General features: G+C 34.6%; 1 pseudogene; it reads left to right on the plus strand.

Annotated features, from left to right (window-relative positions):
- Nucleotides 1-7834: 7834 nt before the first annotated feature.
- On the plus strand, nucleotides 7835-7953 carry LOC120623168 (uncharacterized; annotated as a pseudogene).
- The last annotated feature ends 234 nt before the right edge of the window (nucleotides 7954-8187 follow it).

Consider the following 8187-nt stretch of genomic DNA (forward strand, 5'->3'; position numbering starts at 1 on the left):
ACTTAAGTCCCGCCCTCCCTCCTCCAAATACCATTGCATTGGGAATTAAGTTTCAACATAAGAATTTGGAGGGACACAAACATTCAATCTATAGCAGAGGTTGGTATGTGTATGTGTGTGTGTTTTTATTTTTGTTTCCAGGGAACCCTAGTAAACCTGCACATGTGTCTATGAACCACAAGCACAAACACCTTATAGTTCAATAGTTACATTTAATAGCTTGATATATCCAGTATGACTTTCTCATAAGTCCTGTTGCTGATCAGTTTAATCATTAAAAATGATGTTGCAGACAAAAAAAAATTTGAACGTTGGATATCATTTGTGTAACGCTGATGTAACAGAAGACTCTTAGAATTATATGCTTTGTAAAAATGTGAGGAGAGAGAGAGAGCCTAACAGTTTAAGGTAAGACTGAAGCTCACAGAAGAAAGAAACTTGCAGCATTTAGAGATTTCCAATTACCATAAAAAGTCCAGAAGTGAAGGTTACTAGAGTGTTCTAGTGGATGTTCTCTCAGACATTCACTTATACCAGAACAATTTTTCCCTTTACCTAATATTTTAAATGTTTATTTTTATTCTTTATTTTACTTTAAACCACCTAATATACTATATTCTAACATAATATTATATATAGGCATATACTCTTCTTAAATTCCATTTCATTCTATCCATCATAATATATACTCTATAATGTTTTACCCTCTTTTATATTCTGTTCCAACTCCAGAATCTAGAATAGCACTGGGTTCACCATAAGTACTCAACTATTTGCTGAGTTGATTTGTTGCATGAAAGGAGCATAGAAACTTATTCTTGCATTGAGAAGTATTACAGACCATATGAATTTTAAACTGCCTTATTCTGTTTCTGGTATATTGCTGATGAATGTCCATAGCACCATCACCAATTCTCATTTCATAAACTTCAAGCCACAGGTCAGAATTGCTTTTCTTTCATCTGCTTTCTTTCTCAAATATGTTGAAGAAACTGTCAAAGGCAGCTCAAAAAGAGGGGGAAAATAGCCTGGTGAGGTTGTGAATAAAATTTTCCTCATTCATGTGATCTCTTTTTATTAAAAAGGTCTCCCAAGCTTGGACCCAGGAGCCAGGCTTAATTAAAGTTATTTGCTTTTAGCTTAGAATATGAATTGCCCCTTATTCTGAGGTTGAATCTACCATTGACAGCAGGTGTTGAAATCTGGGGCCGCCTTCCATAGATTTTTTCCCTTTTTCCTCAAATGAATGGCTTTAATTAAAATAACTTAATGCCCTTTGTCTTGCTCTCCCTTGGCTACAAGAATTTTCTCAAGCTTCAGATTTACCCTTGGATAGTTAAAAATATTGCACTGAAAAATTCTTTTATTTCCTCTACAAATATCTTTTTGGTAAACATCTCTCATTTTTATTATGACTAGATATTTTAATTGATCTCTCTGACTGATAAATATTAACTAACAAATTTAATATACTTCAAGCCAGGGTAATAGCAATGTTCTTCAATGTTTGTTTCTTTTAGGCCTAACATAATGCTTAGAAGGACTTAGAAGAACTTAAAACAAACAGTGCATGAAGGAAGTAATGAATTATATGACCAATCATTTACAAGAAGATTGAGGATGATTTGAAATCATTCCAATGTAGTGAAACTACTTTAAAAACAGACTATTTTAAATAAAATTTTCTAGTTATGAGATATCATGGTTGCTTAAAATAATAATGAGATGACTAGATTTCATGAGGAATTATTATCCATTCATTCGATCAAAATATTCATTGAATCATGTAATGTGCCAGCTAGTATGTTTCCTGTGCAATGGAACAATGAACAGACTCAGTTTCACTCTTTAGCAATCATATTTCCTTATAGGAGAAATATACATTAATCTGAAAATCACATATATTACAAAATATTTCTAGTTAAGGTATATGAAAGAAATAAAGAGAATTTTATAACCAGGGAACCCAACCTAAACTGGAAATAGAGGAAAATAGAAGAAAACTTCCCCAGGGAAGAAGCATTTAACTTGAAGAAAAATTACCTGTGTCACAATGAACAGGAAGGAGAAAAATATTCCAGGCAGAAGAAATAGCAGGTGAGAAACGCCTGAGAGATGGTCCATTTGAAGAAGGAACAGCGAGATGAATAGCAGAAAAAATGGGAATATGGATAATGTGAATCAGATAACATGGGTTAGTGAGGTCATGTGAAAGATTCCAAATTTAGTTCTAAAACTGATGACAAAGCATTAGCTAATACAGTTTTTAAGATAATTCCATTTTCTGTATGCAATCTTGTAGCTAAAAGGGGCAAGAATGGCAGTGAGACTACTAGATATAAGGTAACTTGAGTTTTGGGGGTTTAAAGACTAGCTGGGGGATCCACAGTGCCTAAAAAGACTTGGCTCATACGTGAAGATTTTTCTCTTTTCTAAAGATAGACAGCCTTAAGGAAATGAAATTTAGGGTGAGTATTAAGTGTTCTGCTTTGTCGAACTTGGCATTACTGTAAGAAATCCAAAGACAGATGCCAACTAGACATTTTTATATTTACACATTCATACACATATAGTCACGCATGGGTCTGCAACCAAGATGAGGGATCCATACTGGAGATAAAATTTTGAAAACCTACAACTCATAAGCAATATTTATAGCAAAGAAGACTGATAACTTCCAGTCAGAAGGGTGGAAGAAAGTCCATGGCTGTATAATATCACAGAAATGAAAGATAGCAAGTTTTAATAAAAGGTAACTCAACTGTATAATATGATGATTGGGACTAGGAAAAGGGATGGGCACCATCAATATTATCTTCATTTTTTTAATGAATAATATGTGATTCAGAAAGACTAAATAACAAGCCAAAAATTAAGTTATAGAGTCAAAATTTCAAGTCAACTTTTTTGTTTGTTTCACTCTAAAAATTCTCATCTTACTACATTATGATACCATGGTACTGAACTTAGGATTGGTTGTTCAATTTTGTTTCAGAAATCCAAAATAATGTCTAACTTAAGAAATGACTTTCCTTTTCTGTCCTAGAGTTGAAATTCTCCAATGAAATAAAGCATTTTCAGATGCAGCTAAAATTCATAAAATATCACTCAGGCTTTATTGAAGAGCAGAAGTTAAGCTCATATTATTTAGTATGGAAAAACATTGTATATGTTCAAGGAAAATTTTTTCTTTCTTTCTAAAATAATATATATATACACACATACATATGTTATATGTGTACATATACACACATTATTTGCACATACACACATACATGCATGTACACACACACACACACACACACACGCTTCGGGCCAGATATGCCATGGGAGCCTGCCCTATTCACAGTAGAATGTTTAGCATCATAACTGGCCTCTACCCACTAGATACCAGCTGTATCCATTTCCCAGTTACGATAACCAAGTATATCTCTATATTGCCGAATGTGCCTGAGAGGTAAAATTACCTCAAGGTGAGACACATTCTCTGGAATAGTGTTTCTCAAAATGTTTTTTAGAGCCTCACAGACTGAAAGTATTTGTTTAAATGTGATGATCTTTGGCCCCTCTCACAACTTACTCATTCAGATTCACTAGGGAGGAGATTCTAGGAATCTGAATTTTTTACAAGTGCACTTGATGACGTTGAGGAAATTATAAGTGTAAAATGCAAATGAACCATGAGATGACCACCAAATGAAACTCAATCCTGAGGCAGAGTGAAGATAGGGATTATGTGATGTTGGCATGTATTTTTGTAATTTAAAGATGTAGAGTGAAAAAAATTTACAACTGAAACCTATGTTTTATTAGATTTGCAAAAGACAATTAATATCATACTCCATCAGAATTAGACTGCTACTTAAAATGCCAATATTCTGTCTGTCATATTACTAATTATTTCTGTAGTTCTAGGTAAGTCTTAGTGACTAACACAGAGTTAGTGAGCAATAAATATTAGTCTCCTCTCTCCCATCCTTTTTAAGTGCTTTTATTTAAAAAAAAAAAATGGAAATAGAGAAACCTACTTTGTCTGTTTCACAAGAAAACAAATTAAAGGGAGCTTATGATAATGCTTTGAAAAAACACAAGTTACTTATGTGAATGGTCCACTATTATTATCCATAATTATGAGTGTTTTTTTTTGTTTTTTTTTGTTTGTTTGTTTTTTAAGATAACAAATTCCTGTTTTTCCTCTTTCCTTATGTGCTGTCTTCACACACAGTCCTGCTGTGACATATGGTCAATTCTTGATTATCTGTGAATGGATTAGCTGTCTTACAGATTATCCATGTGCACTGGTGGCTGACTCATTATGTAGCTGAACAGCTGCTAACACATCTGTCTTCTCCCACTCACAATGGGATTCCCAGAGAGGCTTTCCCCTTCTACCAGCCAGCTCACACAACTCTGCTCATTTGTGTCTCCTCTGAAATAACCCAGCTTGATGGAGTCTCCAGACTAAAGGTTTGTAGGGAAAAGAAATGGAAGGAAAATAAGACATCAGGCACATTTCCAAATTCCCTCTTCTTTTCATGTAGAAGACAATACAAATTGGCCTCCCTTATACTACATCCTTAGGTAATTTTTGTTTGATAAACCGTGTTTGCCCTATCAGCATACATATGGCTGTCTCCTGGAGTAGGATGACGAGTTAGGTGGGGAAATAGAAGAGGGAAGACAGGCATAGGAATTTCAGAAAAATGTCTAAAAGAAACATATTTTACATAATGTACTGTGATAACTTTAAAACATGTCTAAAAATTCTTTGACGTTGCTCCCTTCAAAAAGTGGAACCTATAATCCTTCCCTTTAGCTGACCTTAGTGAATAGTCAGCTAGATGAGTATGGCAGAAGAGACACTATGTGACTACCAAATGTAGGTCATAAAAGTGATATAGCTTCTGCTTGATTTTCTAGAAGACTTAGACTAGAGACCTAAGCTACCATGGAATCAGTCTAACTGCTCTGAGTACACCATATTGTCAGGAAGGCCAGACTTCTCATGCCAGGGCATCATATGGAAAATACCTAAGACGACATGAAGAGACAGAGATGACCCAGCATCTGCCATATACTCCAATCGCTTATTGTTCTACCACCAGCTCCTATCTGACAGCACCTACATGAGTGACCCACAGGTGGAACCACCAGCCTGACTTTTCTCAAATTCCTAAAACTGTGGAAGATGATAATGCGGTTGTTGTTATCATAAACCATTGAGTTTTGGGGTAACTCATGCAGTAATAGATGGCTGATACATATCTAATACATCAACTTACAACTTTTCATTATTGTTGTTTAAGAATCAGATGCTTCTCTGGTAGGATAATGTGTTTAAAGGCCCAACGGCATATGCACCTCTTATCTATTTAACAAGCACATGTTACCTCAGACACTTGTTTAAGCAAGGGTGATTTGTAGTTCAGCACATATAGTTCTACACTCTTGGAATATACAGAGCACAAGAGGGATACAGGTACTAGATAGATATAAATAAATAAATAAATAAATAAATAAATAAATAAATAAATAAATAAATAAATAACAAATAGTGGAAAGTACTAATGCAGAGAAAATATATAATGAAGTCATGTGTCAGGGAAATAAGACTTAGTCTGGGTGTGGGGCAAGAAGGGTAGTGGCTTGACTTTATTCCCTAACCTTCCAAAGCAATGTGCTGATATCTCTAGGGTAAAGGGTAGTGGCTTGACTTTATTCCCTAACCTTCCAAAGCAATGTGCTGATATCTCTAGGGTATATATTATTTCAAAGCCCAGCAACATGATAGAACGTGAAACATGGCTATACATAAAATCTGTTATGTATATTGAAAAATTGTCAAAGTTCCATGTACTCTGAGATCTTAGATTTTTAAACAAATGTTTAACCAATTAAGAAATGAAAATCAGCTAACAATAAAAACAAGAGGATAAAACTCTTTTTCTGTATCAGATTGGACCCTAGGCTCCAACAGTTTGATTATTGCTTTGCCTTAGGACAGTGATGAAAATAGTTATTGACTTATCGGCATTTTGGTACCATCTGTGCTCACGTTCCTTCTCATTAGTGCCTAGCAGTAAGAGCTTATTTTATGTGACAAATAATAAATTCAATGAAATTCTATTATTCTAAGCACTGTTAGGGAAGGCAAAATAAGACAAGGAAACAAAAAAGGAAAAGACAAGGCCTTGCCCTTTAAAAATGTATAATGTAGGATTATAGAGATTATTGCCTAAAAGACCTATTTAATATTTTGTAGTCTATTAAATACCTACTTAAGGACCTATTATTAGGTGTCACGAAAGATAGGAAATAAATATCAGATTCTGTCACTGGTGTCAGCCTAAATCTTTTCTTCCTTATTGAAAGGATTAGTTAATTTATCATATAATTTCATTCCGAGTTTCAATCCCATCATAAACTATGTTTCAGCTGAATTTGAACTTTTACTCATACATAGTGTATCTTCTGAGTTTTAAAATTATGCCTATTAAAATACTTTTTCCTTTTTATCATTCTTGTTAACAATGTTAATGATAATTTGCATCTGTAAACTTTGGTAACCTTTATAAAACTTACTAAGAGACATTTTAAATAACAGTTAATGGCGTAGACTCTGGAGTCAAGAACGTGTAGGAACTAAACCCGTGCTCTAGCTATTTGACCATGTGAACATTTTAAATCTCTTTGTGCCGGAATGTCATCACCTGTACAGTGGGACTAGGAATGAATGTCCTTTACCTCATGTTTAAGGAGTAAACAGAAAATTCTTGGCATGATGTACTGCATATATTAAATATTCAATAAAACATTACCATAAAATAACAGTGAGTTTATTTGGCTATCAAGACACTTCTTTCAGATAGATAAATGTAGTTTTATTATCCTCATTTGAAGAAGATGAAAACTGGAAAATCATATTATTTACCTATGGCTGCATAGTAAGTTGAATAGTTAATATTCAGCTCCCAATGTTCGGATTTCATACCCAGATATAATTTTACAATTCCTGAGATTCGTTATTTTTCTGAGGATCTTGCATCTCTTATTTAGTGCTATGACTATAAATAATTTAGGAATAATTCATTCTTCCTCTCTTTCCCTTACCCCATACATCCATGAAACAAAGCCTATCAGCTCTAGTTCCAAAATATATACTGATCTATCCACTACTCCCATCTAGACTTCTAGACGTCACCTGTTCAAAGCCATTATCATGTCACAACTGAACATCAGCAAGAGTCAACTCACCCTTTCCCCATTTCCCCAACCATAACACAATACAAATCCCTTATAGTGTCCTAGAAAGGCTGACACAGTATTCCTCTGCCTATGACTTCTCTTCACCTCTCAATAACCCATCCCCATTGCCCAGGCCAGTAGCCCTCCTTTCTAGTGCCAGCTTAATGGCTTTCCCTGACTGCCCAGAATGCCTTTTCCTCCTATCCCAGCTCTTTCCAAGATTGGATCCTACTTGAGATTCGGGAATAAACTCAAAAATGTCTCTAGTGTGAGGCTGCTCTTGTCCCTGAACACACAATCCAAATTAATCTCTTTCCAAATCACATGCTTCTGTTTTACTTTCTGTACAACACATATAACTCCATAAAAGTATCCAGTTTGATCATGTATTTGTTTATTTTTCTCTGTTTTCCTCTCTTAGAATGTAAGCTCTAGAAAATTCATCTATCATATTCCTTACTGAATGCCCAACATGTAGAACATACGAGGTGTAGTTTAGGTCTCCCATGAGTACTTGTTGAAATAAGAAATTAACTACACTCCCTGAAGCTTTTTTGAGTCAAAGAATACACTTAAGAATATTCATGTCCTCTATGGCCATGCCACCCTGAACATGCCCAATCTCATCTGATCTCAGAAGCTAAGCATGGTCGGGCCTGGTTAGTACTTGGATGGGAGACCACCTAGGAATACCAGGTGTTGTAGACTTAAAAAAAAAAGAATATACATGTCCTGCAATGGTATTTCCAAGGAACAAGATATTCATTTGAGTGTCTCTCACAGTAGGGGCAAGTCAATAAAGGCAAAAAAGAATCTGCATACTAATATTAAATAGTATTATGCAATAACAGTAGTAACAATCACAATGCATTGAATGTTCAGAAATTATCCAAGATGGTTTAAGGAAAATTTATGTATGTGCTATCACTTAATTCTACAACA

The sequence above is a fragment of the Pteropus medius genome, unplaced genomic scaffold (genome assembly GCF_902729225.1).
Source record: "Pteropus medius unplaced genomic scaffold, Ma_sr-lr_union100, whole genome shotgun sequence".
Taxonomy (NCBI): domain Eukaryota; kingdom Metazoa; phylum Chordata; class Mammalia; order Chiroptera; family Pteropodidae; genus Pteropus; species Pteropus medius.